At 43.9% G+C, this 16,234-nt stretch overlaps 1 protein-coding gene across 2 annotated transcripts in view; it reads left to right on the top strand.

Moving 5' to 3' along the window:
- The window catches only part of Igf2bp3 (insulin like growth factor 2 mRNA binding protein 3), a 127,057-nt gene that overhangs the window by 40,903 nt on the left and 69,920 nt on the right, over positions 1 to 16,234 (top strand). The gene's annotated exons all lie outside the window — the stretch shown is intronic.

Consider the following 16,234-nt stretch of genomic DNA (forward strand, 5'->3'; position numbering starts at 1 on the left):
AGACAAATGCCTGCTACTTAATACTTTATTTAAAAATGTGATTCTGCTTCTTTTGCTTAGTTGAAGGCTCTGCAGTGGTTGTATATCAGCAAAACTTATGAGCACAGTTGACCAGTCTGTGTCAGCAATTTCCACAGCATCATGACAACCGACCGTGTCATGGTGAGAATTTGAGACACCAGTAGTTGAAGAGGTGAAAGTAAATAATTGTTAACTCTTTCAGACCATGAACTCTGAAAAAAATTGAAATCTTTTTATTACGTTTACTGTGTGTGTCTGTACAATGCTTGTGGAGGTCAGGGGACCTTTCAGGAGTTGGTTCTCTCCTTCCACCCTGGGAACCCAAGGATTGAGGTCTTCAAGCTTGACTGAAATAGCACCTTTATGGATTGAACCATCTTGTTGGCTTTCCTGAAAGGTTTTAAAAACCCACCTTGAAGCTTTGCAAGGGAAAGCTTTGCTCAGTGTCTGTGTCCTTAGAACATAAACATCAAGAACGACTTGTTTTGTGGTTTCAGATTAGGTTTCTAAATGAATGTGCTGTGTCATTAAATCAGAGCCCTTATTAAAATGCAAAGTATGATTTCAGGGTTTCTTTGGCAGTGAGTTGAGGGAAGTGTTCTGAGATCTGACTCCCAAGATCCCTGACAGTGTCAATTCATTTGTGCTTTGAATATTTTACACAGCGCTGTCTTGTTACACAGCTGTTGCATCTGATCTTGGAAGGATGGTTAATTCCTTAATATATTCTAAAATATATTTTAAATGTTTTTGTTACATAATAAAAAACAACTTTGTGAGTTGAATGGTGACTTCAGAGATTAAATGGCATACATTTCCTGTTTTAGAGTAATGTTTGTTTAGGAAATTCATTACCTTGAGGAGTGGGCCTCAAACTGCCCCTGTTTTAAGAAGGCCATAATAATTATGGTTTAATCAGATACTCTACTCAGGAATCACATCTAGTATGATATAACTGTCAGTGAGATCGTCAAATACAGTGGTCAAAAATAGGCAACTGAACAGTTAAGTCTTGTCATATCTGCTGGAGCTAGCAGCATAGTTTTCATTGAGATTGTATGGTTTGTCATGGTGGTTTTCTTTCTTGTACTTTCTCCTTGTTCTGAGTAAAATCCAATAATAGGCAAGCTTTTATTTGCCCTAATTTTTTCTTCATGATTCATTTTCTTTTCCTCCCCCCTCGCCCCCTCCACCGTTGCCTCTATCAATCTCTGTTTTTTGGAGATGTCTTGCTATGTATTTCTGAGTGGTTTTAAATTTAGGACCCTCAGCCTTCTGAGTCCTGGGATTACAGGCATGTACTACCACTTCTGGTCCCATGGTCTCTTTTTAAAGGGCAAATGAAATGAAAAAGTAATTACAGGAGAATGGAGGAAGCTTAGAACTAGAGTTTAGAATCCTCAGCATTGATTCCCTCTTAAACTTTTTTGACATTGATTAACATAACTATTTTTTTTTTTTTTTTTTCTGTAAGACCGACCTCAAACTTACACAGTCCTCCTGCCTCAGCCTCCAGAGTGCTGGAATTCCTAGCCTGTACAAGCATTTGTGATTATGAAACAGATTGTTAAGAGTAGAGTGATTGGCATTTCCTTCCCCTGAAGGCTTGTATAGTGCAGCTTGCCCCTCCCTTCAGGAAAGGTCATTTATGTATTTGCATTGTGCACCCTGGGTTTGCTGACTGTCTTTGCCAGAGCCTTACTGTAGACGATGGTAATTGTGCACTTACAGTCCAGCTTCCATTATGATGCAAGGATTAGACTTGGATTCCACTGATTAATTTTAGGATCACAGAGAATCACAGAGAATGGAACTGCCAGACATTGTGTGACTCATGATTGGATGAAGTCAATGCATTGCCCAGACAAAATATTCCTGCCTAAAAAAGAGATTTGACTACATACATTCTGCTTTAATTATATTTTGCAAGAAATATGAATAATAGGGTATAGATTGAATGATAACCAAGCCTGTGATATGAGGCCATTCACAGCATCAGCATGCTGTTTTGTTAGACAACCAGGGGGCTGACAAATGCAAGGAGATTTCTGGAACATGACTTGTGCACGTGCCTGAAGTAAGCTGTGAGCAATGTACAAGCTCAGTGGAACAGGGTACACGAAGCATGGCAGTTTGTAGGGAGACTTACATTGTAGCCTAGCACTATGACTTTATTTTCTGAACGGGGTTTTTACATACATATGTACACACACACACACACACACACACACACACACACACACACACACACACGGCATACATGTGGCACTTGGAGCCCATTCTTCCAGGGGTTTTGACTCAGATTACCAGCTTGGAAGCAAGTGCCTTTACCCACTGAGCCATCTTGAAGCCCTGAGTTCACTTGAAACATATCTGACACTCATTTTCTCATTTTTAACCCAGAGATGATGATAGCAGCCACCTTACTCATTTACTTCGTATCATTTAAAAGAATCACACCTGAAGAGATAGCTTTCTCAGCACGGGGGAGGCAGAGATCTGGGAGTTTGAGGTCAGCCTGGTCTACATAGTGGATTTCAGGACAGCAAGAGCTACATAGTGAGACCCTGCCTCAGAAGAAAGAAAATTCACATCTCCCGTAGCCCTAGAAACAGTCCTTGGTCTGTGTGAGCATCTTACACATTATGTGTGTGATAGAACAAATTCATCACTTCCCAGCCTTGATTAAGGTTTCATGGCTGTCAGGTCTAGCTGGTCCCACAGTGCATACACTAGGCCCTCACCAGGGCATTTGGATGTGGAGAACCCATGGGAACTTGAGAGGTTAAAGAACAACAGGGATAGGAGTAGTGACTGAGGGGGAGCAGACATTCAGATACTAGAACTCAGAGTAAGAGCCAGAGTAGCTGAGACTGGGTTCTCGCAGTGGTGCAAACTCATAGCTGGAGTTTGAGTCTTGTTTCTGGAGGCACATAGCCATCAAAGGCTCAAGCATACTGCTGGGATGGGAACTGGACTAGAAGCTCATCCTACAGCCTCCCTCTGGCCCGCCCCCAGCCTCCCTTTGCCTGGCAGCCCTCTCTGTGTCAGAAGCTCACAGGGAGCAGGTTGGGAAAAGGGATGGTAGGAGTTCCCAGAATCCCAAAGAGAAAGTAAATTGGGATTGAGAGTTTGTTCTTATCCTGTTGATGTTCTAACCTAGAAACATAAAGTAACAGCCTGCATTCTACCACTTACCTTGTGAGCCAGGCATGACTTCCAGACAGAATCAGAGCATGCTGGCAACACTGCCATCAAGGCACTGTGTGCTGGTTGGTAGACGCTGTCCAGAGTTGTTAGCATTATCCACCATCCTGCTTTAGTCTTGTCATCTTCCTTCGGCATGACTCTTGTGTGACCTCCTTCCTCTTCTAACCAAGAGATGAGAAGGAGGTTCCTCTCAGCTCCTTTGGGGAGCATCCTTTGATACTGTGTGTCACTATGGCTTTAATGGTTACTAGTGATTTCATTTGATGCTGTAAAGCATCATGAACATTGTGGTGCGAGAATGGTCCACACTGTTTGTGTCTGTGGCAGATAAAGATACAAGGAAACAACTTTTGGAGGACCTGTTGCTGGAGCACTAAGAGAGCTTTTCCTCCATACGTGGGATACACACAAGAAGCAGAATTCTCTTGTTCTTCCTTCACCTCCTCATCATTTGCCGGGGGAATGCCATGAGTACTGGGTGCCCCCTTCTTAGGAGGATGGACAGGGACTGACCTGACATACCATACTTGGATTCTTTTCTTTCACTATACTCTTTTTTGAGGTGACTCCCCACTTGTTAGATTTAAGGAAGGTTCATATGTGAGATTAATCTCCATAGTCTTAGGAAAGACCTTTTGTGAGAACTTCCTGATTGTCTGACTGTTGCTCTCTGGTCAGAAGAATAAGAATTACTAGCAGCATTTATGAAAGGCAGAAGGAAACCCATAAATCCCTGACTGTGGGAGTGAAGCGGTTTTAGAATAAAGAACAAGCTAGAGTCTTCTGTGGTGAGTGGAGGGCCAGGTTTCAGAGTAGGTAGGAAACAGATCTGAGGCATGGTTAGTCATCTGTACCTTCAGGCTCCCTGTGCTGATGGGCCTGGTGCTGCCCATGGCTGAGATGACTAAGATTTTCCGAGGTAAAGGGTAGACTATATAGTCTGACAAATACTTCAGGGAATGTGTACTTTATTTATTACGTTTGTCTACCTAAATCATGATTTTTGTTCATGTGTGTGTGGGTGAGTGTTCACGTGCATGCCACTGTTCATGACTGAATGTTGGAGAACAGATTGAGGGAAGCTTTTCTCTTTCACCATGCCAGGCTTGGTAGCAAATGCCTTAATCTACTGAGCTATCTTACTTTAAAATAACAGCCTTGCTTATAAAACAAAACAGATGCCAGGCGGTGGTGGTACACATGCCTTTAATCCCAGCACTCGGGATGCAGAGGTAGATGAATCTCTGAGTTCAAGGATGCCTGATCTACAAACTTGAGTTCCAGGACAGGCATAGAGAATTCCTGTCTCAACCCCCCAACAACAACAACAAAGCCCCAGAACCCTACAGTGTCTTTTAGCTTTACTTCAAAGCCTGGGTGTCTGACTCTACACCCTCCCCCAAACTTAATCTGAGATGAACATCTTAAGAAGTTCTAAAGAAACTTCCATAGCATAAGCTCCATTTTCCCCCAGTTCATTGTCTGCTGTGGTTGATTAAGTGGAAACTTTCCTGGTCTGAACAGTGGGGTAAAGTGTGGGATTTAATTATATCCAGGTTTCTGGTGTGCCAGTTGATCAGCCTTGCTGTTAGGTGTAGAAACTACGTAACCAGTGCAGGAAAATAAAGGAGGGGACCAGGTGTAAACTGAAACATAACTGTTACCATTCCTCTCCTGTCCCCAACACAGTTGTCTCAATGATTTTTTTTAATGAGTTTGAATAATTCTAGGGCAACATTGTAGGAGTCTTTAAAGGGAGCCCCCTGATTGCCCTCACAGACTATTTTATTTAGCAGTTCTGCTTGGCTCGTTGTCTTAGGAATTGCGCACCTGAAAACCAGTTCACAGAAAGCCATATTAGAACCCACAGGCTTGCATCTTGATTGCCAGTTTATTTGCACACATTTTGGGTCTGACAAGCTCACCACTAGGAAGCTTGCCTGGGGGAAGGCAGCAGAGCCTCCTTCCACTGTTAGTCTTTCGGTAATCTTGCCTGATTTCTGTTTGGAAGGACTGACGCTGGAAAGACGCTCACATTTTAGTCAAATCGAAAGACGAAAACCTGGGACAGATTGACTTTGTCAACCTGGATCAGACTTCAGGGAGCGTAATGCTAGACAGCTCATTGTCAGCATGTTTAAAACACAGTACAATCTGGGGAAAGGTTTCCAGGCAACAGTCAGTCCAAGTCCAAGTATACAATAAAGCTTAAGGGTCACTACACCGCCTACGTTCTATAGCTAAAAGGGAATCTAGTGTGGCCACTGACCGATAGCATAGAGGTCAGCAGGCCATAAAGTACATGTGACATCTCCCCTAAGGATGGACAGTGGTCTAGGGAGGGGAGTCTGGGTAATCACCCTGGGGAATTTAGGTGAGGTCTGACTCTATAGCAAAGGAAGGTGAGGTAACCCTCAGCTTCTGGATGGGGTAGAGGTATTGGATTTTTACCTTCCCCATTGAGGAATCACCCCTGTATGACTGACATCCCCGGTTCTCTTGGTGTTTCTCTGTGAGTACAAGGACCTCTGTGTCTCAAGCAAGCCCCATAGCTGACCAGTAAAGATTGCCTTTTCCAGAATTCTGGGTAGACTTCTAAGTGAAGTAGACAGAGATAAGCCAGGTTCCTGTGTGAGTGGTTTTCGTTTTCACGGTGCCCTGTCTTTGACCTCTTGGCCATTGTGTCTTCATAGCAGCCCTGTGTCCCCACTTAAGAGGAGATGCAGTTAACTGTTTTTCTAGGTCCACAAGCTGGAGAGGGCTAGGGTCTCTGCTGGTAATCGGGTCACTGGCGGAAAACCAGGCTCCTCTTTCCCTTAGTTTCCCAACTTTGTTGTTTCATCTGAAGCTGGCTTACATCTGTGATTTCAGCACTTGGGAGGCCTAGGCAGGAGGAGCTCTGTGAGTTTGAGGCCAGCCTGTGCTACTTACTCATCACGGGTTCAGGCAGGAGCTTATAACAGGCGGGTTGGGGTTTGCTAAAACGTCTGAGGGCTGATGAATCGTGTCACACAGGCATCGTTCTTCTCATAGCTTTTTATTCTTCAAAACTGTTCTTCCCAAAAGTTCTCTCTCAAAAAGCTCTCAAAGTTCTCTTAAGATCTATAAGTTCTCTAAAAGTGCCTTCTATACCACAAGACTTCTAGTTTTCGTATCCACAGATACGGTTAACGACTCTCTGACAATAGGGCATGCATATCTCTCAGAGCCAGGAAGGTGATAGGATCTTGAGAAAAGTGCTCACATTCCTCCCCTGGACATGACTTTCAACAGGTGCCGTTAACTGATTAAAGAGGGCTTCTCAGCCCTATATCAAAGAGGAAAACTAAGGCTATGTGTGAAATCTGGAGGCAGCAGCTCTTACCACTGATGCCCAGTGAAAATAAATTCCTTTCTCTGGGGCCCATTTGAGAAAACAAAGCACCCAATATACATTCTACATACAGTCAAATTTGTAGTAATATTCTGGAGTTGATACTTAGAATATTAATTGCTACTAATATAATAAATGATAAATGCTCACAGCACTTACTGAATTTAACACCAGCTTGGGCTGTATAGTAGAACCTTGTTTAAAAAAACAAAACAAAACAGAGGGAGGGGCTGGGGAGATAGATCATTGTCTGTAACTCTGGTTACAGGGGAATCCAGTGCCCTCTTCTGACCTCTGTGGGCACTAGGCATGCACATGGAACATGGACATACATGTAGGCAAAATACCCCTGCACATAAAAGTTCAAAACCAACAACAAAAAGCGTGCCCTTGCAATTTGGGTAGGGAGACTGAGAGGCGCAGCATCCTCCATGGGGCGGGGGCTGCCATTTTGAGTGACAAATGATCATAGATTAGTTGGGGGCTGTTACTGGGAAATTCTTACCTTTAGAAAACTACCCTCCCTCTCTTTCTCCCTCCCTCCCTCCCCTCCCCACTACCTCCTGTTCTTACTTCTTGCCTTCCTTTTTTTACTTCTTGCCTTCCTTTTTTTCAAGACAGGGTTTCTCAGTGTAAGAGCTCTGGCTATCCTGGAACTCAAGAGATCCACCTGCCTCTGCCTCCTGAGTGCTGGGTCTAAATGTATGTGCAACCACCATCTGGCTTGGGTTGCTCTTTATACTTGGTTGCTCTTAAGATCATTAGAATTGATCTGGTGATTGGTGTGTCTGTGAGGGGTGGCTTCCAGTCCATGTGGCTGGTTCCTGCTACCTACCTTCAGGGATTTGCAATGCCCTATGATGCCTGGCTGTTAGTTTTGTGGGGGTGGCAGCTGCTGCTGCTCTGAGATCTTTAAAATCTTCATAACTTATTTATTTTATTATATAACTCAGTTTTACCACTATCAATATGTAGTCGGCTAGTTTTGCTCTGTGTACACATGTGTGCTCTTTTCCCTTTCTAGGTTATTTCGAAGCAAATTTTTTTTTTTTTTGTGGTGGTGGTGGTGGTGAGGTTCAAGACAGGGTTTCTCTGTAGCTTTGGAGCCTGTTCTGGAAATTGCTCTGTAGACCAGGCTGGCCTGGAACTCACAGAGATACAGAGATCTACCAGCCTCTGCCTCCCAGCAAATTCGTTGTCACAGCATTATTGGATATTTCAGTTCATGTCTTCAAAAGATACTGTCTCTGTTCTGGATCACCAGAGTTTCCATAATACAAATCTAAACAAGAAATTGCTGCCTCAACCCGCCTTGTCCTACTGGAGGCTGGAAGCCAAGAGGACAAGGTGCCTGAAGGGTTGTCATTTCCTGAGGCTGAGGGAAGTGCCGGTTCTTAGTGGTTCTTAGCTTGTGGCAGCACAACTCCCCTTCACGTGGTGTTCTGTCTCCAGATCCCACTTTTATAAACAGGCAGTTGCTCTGGTTTAGATATTCTGTACACGCATATTGCAACCATACCTCAAGTGAGGTCCCATTCTGAGAAACTGGGAATTAGGACTTAATCATACAAAGTTTTGATGGGGAGTAGATACCATTAAATTTAAAAAAAAAAAAAGGGCTTTTTAAAATTAGATTTTCACAAAAAGGGCTAGCGATACGATTCAGCAGGTAAAGACTCTTGCTGCCAAGCCTAACTACCTAAGTTCAATCCCCAGCTCCCTTTCCCTGTATACTAGTTAGTTTATACATTCTTACTTTGCTAAGTGTGTTCATGTATGATCACTTAACATATTCCAGTGACCCTCATGGAACTTGGATTAGATAGAGGTTTACTTTTTTGCTAGCTTGGTCAAGACATGGTGTGTTTCTTTCATTAAGAGGTGGATGGATGGTGTCTGTCTCTGATGTGAATGGCATTGGTCTTTCCTAATATTTGTTACGGTGTGGTTCTGAGATGGTCGCCTTCAGGTTCTAACGTGTCTTCATCCCCTGGTTGCAATGGGGTAAAGAGGATCCTGTCTTCAGCATATACTTGATGATTCACTTTTTGTATAGAAAACACAGAACCGATGCTCATCCCTCCCCAGTCGTTCAGTACCTTTTATCAGAGCTAGTGTGTTTTCGTGTGCATGACTGCAAACTCAGGGGTTTAGGTATCTCCAGGTTTCAGATTTGAGTCACTTTTTTCAGGGTTTGTACCCTGGAACGAATATGGTGACTTCTTCAGGCCAGTGCTGTTTTTATGCCACCTCAGCACTGGCTTACTTACCTCACTTTCCAGCACAAGCCCCAGGTTTATCATGTGTTTTCTGTTCCTAATTGATTGCTTAGGAAATGAATGATACACAGTGATCACGGTAGAGTCACTCTCCTCTTAGGACCAAGCCACCAGCTTTCCCAGGGTTACTAGTCTGTGGAACATTTGTGTCCTTGGTTTCTGTAGGCTTAGTTTGTCTTTTCCTCTCTGTGTCATATTATGCTTTATCTTATGTAGGAGTTTAATATTGCAAGCCCATCACACTGACCTTGACTCTGTCAGTTCTGGGTATGCAACTCAGGTTCTACGCTTGCTAGGCAAGCACTCTGCCACTGAGCTATACCCTGACCCCCCCCCTTCTCCTTCTTCCCTTCCCCCCTCTTTTCCTCCCTCCCTCCCTTCCTCCCTCCGGGTTTCTCTGTGTAGCCCCCGGCTGTCCTGGAACTCACTCTGTAGGCCAGACTGGCCTCCAACTCACAGATGTCCTCCTGCCTCTGCCTCCTGAGCACTAAGATTAAAGATGTGAGCCACCACCACCTGATCTCTACCCTGATTTTTAATGGAACCCTTTTTTATTATTGACTTGTCTGGGGTGGGGTGGAAGGGGGAATGCACCTGTGGAGGTCAGTTTATCTTTTTTTCACATGGGTACCATGACTCAAACTCAGGTCACCAGATTTGGTGGCAAGTGTTTTTACCTAACACATCATCTCACCACCCTCAGTTTAAAAACAAGAAAATAAGCAATAATCTGGACAGTATCCCAGAGAGTCCTCAAACTCACTAGGTATTCAAAACTGACCGGGAGTTTCTTTCTGGTCCTCTGTCTCTGCCTCCTGAGTGCTGGGGTTGCATGCATGCTGGGCAAGTTCTCTACCGACTGATTTACAGCCCCTCCCCCGCCTCAGGGTCTCCGATGAACTGTCTTTCCATCAGAGCTATGCCACTTTACATTCCTAGTGATGTGCCAGTGTCCTCATTTCTCCGTAGCCTTACCTGCAAGTCTTTGCTGTTTTTGGTTTGTATTTCAAGACAGGGTTTCTCAGTATAGTCCTGGCTGTTTTGCAACTCACTGTGTAGACCAGGCTGGCCTTGAACTCAAAGAGATCCTCCTGACTCTGCCTCCCAAGTGCTGGGATTAAAGGCGTGAACCACCACCGCCTTTAAATGTTTTATAGAAACCACCCATGATTGTTCATTTTAATTGTTAACGTGACAGGATTTATAATCATCATGGATTCAAACCTGCAAGTAGTTTTAAGATTGAGTTAATTAAGGTGGTGTCTTAATTACTGTTTTATTGCTGTAAGAAGTCACCATGACCAAAGCATTTTATAAAAGAAAGCATTTAATTGGGGGCTTACTTACAGTTTCAGAGGTTAGTTCATGGTCATGGCCGGGAGAGCAGCTGCAGGCAGACATGGTGCTGGAGAAGTACCTGACAGGGACGGAGGAGAGAGAGAGAGGAGACAGTCAGTCTAGGTCTGGTGTGGGCTTTTGAAACCTCAAGGCCCACCCTCAATGACCCAGTGACACATTATCTTCTACAAAGCCGCACCTCTTAATCCTTCCCAAACAGTTCACCAATTGGGAACCAGGTATTCAAAGATGTAAGCCTGTGGGGCCATTCTTGTTCAAACCACCACAGATGGGAAACCCCATCCTAAATGTGGTGAGACCATTCTGTGGGCAGGGCCTGACCTGAAGGAAACGAATGCTCAGCTGCTGCAGCTGAGCAGCAGCATTCACCTTATACCCTCTCTCTGCTTCCTGCTGTGGGCACAGGTTACCAACTGCTACCCGATTCTGCTGCCTCGTCTTTCTTGGCACGGTGGACAGTACCCTCAGACTTTGAGCAAAAATGAGTTGTTTTTGTTAAGTGATTAGTAAATTAACCACAGTGCCACATAAACAGAACTCAGTCTTTCAGTGGTTACAAGGCTCCTCTGTTATTGTTTCACGTTGGGTGTGGTATTAAGAGTTCTTTGACTTCTCCTTTCTCTTTTGCCATGACACCTGGACCCTTGTGCTTGCTGTAGAGCCCTGCCGTATCACTGAGCTATATACCCAGCCCTGACAGTTTCTGAAAAATTGGTTTATTTGACCAAGTTAATGAATAGAGGTGCACAATATTCTGTAGCATTCCTTTATTGGCCTTTAAAACTTTGTAGAATCTGTCGTCCTGTCTCTTTTAATCCTGACACTGCTTACCTCAATGTCTTTCTCTTAAATCTCTTAAATCTCTGTCAGTCTTGGTAGACATTTTTTAGATTTGATTTATTTTATATGTATGACTGTTTTGCCTATGTATATGTACTATATGTGTTCTTAGTGCTCAACAGAAATCAGAAGAGTGTGTTGGATTCCCTGGGTGATTGTGAGCTGCTATGTGGGTCCTGTGCAAGAGCAGCCATTGCTCTGTCTCTGTTTGACCTCCATCTCTGATAATGCACCAAAAGGAAGAAGTACTTAGTTTCACTGATTTTACTATTTTGAAAACAATTTATTGCACTTTTATTTATACTGTGTCTGTAGGGGTAGTGCCAATCTCATGCCATGGCAAACCTGTGGAGGTCAGAGGACATATTTCAAAAGTTCAGTCTCCTCCGACCTAGTGGGTCCCAAGGACTGGATGTATGGTTAGACTTAGTGGCAGGTGCCTCTGCCTGCTGAGCTATCTTGACAGCCTGATTTCACTTTTTTGGTTGTTTTTTTTTGTCTTGAGGCAGAGTCTTTCTACATAGTCTGGGCTGTCCACTATGTAGACCAGGTTGGCCTTGAATTTTCTGGGATCTGCCTGCCTCTGCCTCCAGAGTTCTGGGATTAAAGATGTGCACCACTGTGCTTGGCTTGATTTTACTCTTTTAGAAAAGGATTTGTTTTATTTCCATGTGCATATGTGCATTTGTATGTGGGTACCTGTGGAGTCCAGAAGAAGGTGTTGGTCTCCATTGGAACTGGAGTTATAGGGTATTGTAAGCTACCCGATATGGGTGCTGGGAATGAACCTGGCTTCTCTACAAGAGCACCCAGTGCTCTTAACCCCCAAGCTCTCTCTCTAGCTCCTGATTTTACCTTTTTAGAATATATTCTTTTTACTTTTAAATGACTAGAGATATTCTTGTTATCTCCTATTGGTGACTTGCAGTTTCACTCTGTTATAGGGAGTGAAACATCCTTATATGTTTATAATTCTATAAGATCTGTTCATAGTTATTTTATATCTGTGCTTTAAAGTATGTCTTGATGGTCTCATTTTGCTGAGTAATTTGTGTTATAATGAGAGCCGTGGTGGTTGATGGTATTCAGTTCTGAATGTTTTTACCTGTTCTTGAGAGTGAAATTGAGTCTCACACCGCAATGGCAGACTTACCTACCTTTCTCTTCAGCTCTGCCCATTTACTTTCTGTATTTTTAAACTTGGTTGTTAGGTCCAGGGTTGCTGTGTCTTCAAAGGTGACACAGCTGACTTTTCTCAGCTGTTAGTTATGCCCTCATTATCCTGTTAGCTTTCTTTGTTTTGAAGTGTGTTTTGTCAAGGCTCAAAGACAGAACATAGTGGTGTGGACCAGATTTCCACAGCCCTCTGCTTCTTCAAGTCCTGACTGTTAGAAGCGCCCCCAGGACATTGCCAAAAAAATAGACTATTAGTTGAGACCCTCTAGTTGCTCTGTAGGTTAAGCCATTTTTCCTGAGGCTCTTGTTTGAGGTTTTCCTTTGGCTTTCAGTAATTAGTTGCTATACTCGGAGACAGATTTGGGGTTCACTGCATGCCTTGGGCTTCAGGGCTGTGTCTGTTTGCTAAACATTTAGCCATCACTCTCATGTTGTTTTTCTGTAAATGCGTCCTTTTTCTTCCTTTGACCCTGCCGATATGACATTGGTCTCCGCCGTTCTCCAGTTTGTGCAGTATTCTTTTCTGTGAATGGTCTGTGTCCATGGGCAATGACAGTTTCCTGTCGCCCATCCAGTGCATGTACCAGTGTCTCCCTTGTCATTCTTTTGGAGAATGCTCACTCTTTGTGAAGCATTTTTATGATAAACATCTCTAAAATCTGTCTGGTAACTTTATATCTTTGTCATTCTTGGTATTTGCATTTTCTCTCGGTGTGAATTGATTTCCCTGGCTTGATATGCTTAGTAATTTTGGATTGTATCTTGGATATTTTAACTCAGCATGTGTCTTAAGTCCTGTGGAGAGGGCTGATCATTTTGTTGTGGGATACCTTCCTCTTAGCTGGGCTCATATTGCAAGTTGGAAGCAGCCTTGGTTGGTTCAGGGTTCCAGTGTCTGTTGTTCTATTTTCTGATTGTGTATCACCCGGTGGTGTCAGTCTGAAACCGAGGCAGTGATCTAACCCCCGAGTAAGTGCTGTGATCCCGGGTGTGCTCTTTAGTGTGGATTGAGCAAAGGACTGGCCGGCTCTTGGGGTGACTCCACAAGTTTGTAGTGACTTTTGAGCTCCTGTGTCTCCCTCATCTTGTATGTACTTCGCCATGCCTTGCCTGGACTTTCCTTTCTGCCTCTAGCCAGAAAAGCTTGAGTCTAAGTCACTTTCCTTGGTCACACACTTCCAGTGTTGACTCGGAGAGCTTAAGTGACAGGGCAGAGAAGGAGCACAAATATTCAACCGTCCTTGGGGACTGTATCTGCTAGGAGGTTTGGGTGACACATCCTGCTCACAAGCTAGGACTGCAAGGCCTCTCCTAAGCTTCATGGCCACTCAGATTTTCCAAGTTTTGAATTGCTCTGAGCCTAGATGGATATGGGTCATAGGGTAAAGAGCAAATGAAACACTTTTAGCCAATCAGTGCTACTCACCTTGTCACTCACTGTTGGGGTTCACTTCACCAGCTGTTACTTAATATGGTTCACATTTTGTAGCTATTTTCAGGGAGAGAAGCAGTAGAATCCACGTGTTCAGTTGTGTCTGGATGCAGAACCTGGTACAAAAGTTTAGTTTCCTTGGCTGTATGTACTTTTTATTCCTTCTGAATTTCAAAAGGGATGTGCCGAGTCCTTTATTTCCCAAGAGTACAACGCTGTCTATCAGTTATTCTATTACAGATAAAACCTTTGGTCAAAATAAGGCCCAGGAGATCTTTAACTGGTTTTTAGGATGTGAGTTAGGGATGTCCTCGTGGCTGATCAGCATGAGCGCTATATGTGTCACATGTGCTGTTTGGGTGTCTGAACCCATTGTGCTCTCATTTTCATTGTTTCCGCTTCCGATTTAATCATGGAAGAAGGCGATGGTTCTCTGGTGGGGGCTTTGGACAGTGTATCAATTGAGAGTGGCCTGTTTGGTTGTCTCTCTGAGTTTAGTAGCAGCATCCAGAATGGCAAGTGTGCCTTAGTACTAAAGACATTTCTACCATTTTCTTCTCTACCTTGCTGAAGGGCCTGCTTTATTTATCTCATGCAAAATGCAGTTTTGTTGTTTAGAGTTTTCTCCTGTGGGGACTTGAAGGGTTTAATTTTCTGTGTTTGTTCCTGGATGTCAGTATGTGTGCACCGGTGGCTTCTCAGGCTCCCTCTGTTTGTGGTTCAGATTTGATAGATGGAGGTACTTAGTGTTGGTTGAAACGAGGACATGTTATATCCTTCCACATTCCATAACTGAGATTGAGGTTTCTGTGTTCATCTTGTTAGACTGGATCTTGGCCTAGTGTTGTTTCATATCCACAATCCCTTCCTAATTGGTATTATGAAGTTTCAGTTTTGTGGGATGGAAGAGTTCTGAAGATGGAAGGTAGCAGTTATAGCACGTGAGTGACACTAAACTGTACACAAGTTTTTTTGTTTTTGTTTTTGTGGTAGAACACACATAAATAACCCCCAGAGGACCATTATTGGTGCTAACAGAAGGATGGCTTGTGGCCAACTCAGAGCTCTCTTAACTGATTCTCTTTGCTCACATATAGGTACCCATGTGTGTTTGTGCTTGTGGAAGTCAGAGGACATTTCCTGGTGACCTTAAGAACTGTCCAGAATTTACTTACTTATTTTAGAGGCATGGCGTCTTACTGGCCTGAGACTTGCCAAGCGTGGCTGGCCCAGTGAGTCTGTTATCTCTACCAGTCTCCACTTCCCTAACACTGGGATTATAAACACATGTCATTCAGCCCGATTGATTTTATAAGGATTTGGGGGTCTTGAATTCCAAAATCCCCATGTGTGGCTCTGTTTGGGAGGTTTAAGAGGCGTGGCTTTGTTGGAGGAAGGATGTCACTGCATCTGGGTTTTGAGAGTTCATGGACTTGAGCTATTTGAGTTGGCTCTAACTGCCATCTCTGTGGTATGATGCTATGCTACCATCTCTACTATCATGGATCTTAACTCTCTGGAACCATATATCCAAAACAAACAAACAAAAAACCCACTTGGTTATATAGGTTGCCTTGGTTGCAGTGTTTTATCTCAGCAAAAGTTGGTACACAAGTGTGGATGGCTGCTGTGAGGATCCTGCCCTTCAGAGAAGCAAGTGGATTCTGTAAAGAGATTAATGAGCAGCGTGGTCGGGCCCCGGCAGGCAGCAGTACCGAGTGCAGCACAGACTCGAGATTTCAAAGGGAAGCCAGGACTTTAACAGCCACTGGTGTGGTATTTTGACAATCTGACTATTTTCAGCCCATGTCCTGAGGCTAAATTTAAAAAACAAACAAAAACCCAGCAACAATGGACTAATTTCTTTGGCGCAGGGAATTTTGAGACAGAATAAGATTAAGTTTGTGACTTGGCTGTTACTAATGTCTTAAGCAGATCTATGATGAAAACAAGCAAGTGGGACAGAAAGAAATACAAAATAAATAGTTTGGAGAGAAAAGAACACCGGCAAGCTCAGTGTTACCGCCAGGGCTTGTGCTGGAGGAGAGACTGCAGTTTCTGGGTCCTGATCTGCACTGAAGCAATGGGAAGGATACCTCCAGGGAAAGACACCCCTCCCCCCATCTAAACTTTCAGTTTGTGAAAAGAGAAAGTCTAAGGGTTTGCTTTAACACATGAAAGCTGCGGCTAATGTGGTCAAAATAGGCAAGGGTTCACCAAGCTGGCACCCAAACTTGACAGCAGCATCCATGTAGTACTCTAAAGAGAGGCATAGAGGGGAGAGGGTGGCATATTGTGCATTCTTCCTGCTGGGTTCCTGAGCCACTGAGGCCAGGCAGCACACGGCAGGGGAGTCCTGTGTGAGGCCCTGAGAGGACAGGAGTTGGTTCTCTCTGCTTCCTGCTTACAGTTTGAGATGTTGAGCCCTTAGCCATGGGCCATTATGGACCCCCACCCTCTGGAGAACTGTAAAATCAAATAAACACATCTTTCTGTGAGTTGCCTTGGTCATGATGATTTATCACAGCAATAAAAAAGTAACTA

This window comes from Phodopus roborovskii, unplaced genomic scaffold, assembly GCF_943737965.1.
Source record: "Phodopus roborovskii unplaced genomic scaffold, PHOROB, whole genome shotgun sequence".
Classification (NCBI taxonomy): domain Eukaryota; kingdom Metazoa; phylum Chordata; class Mammalia; order Rodentia; family Cricetidae; genus Phodopus; species Phodopus roborovskii.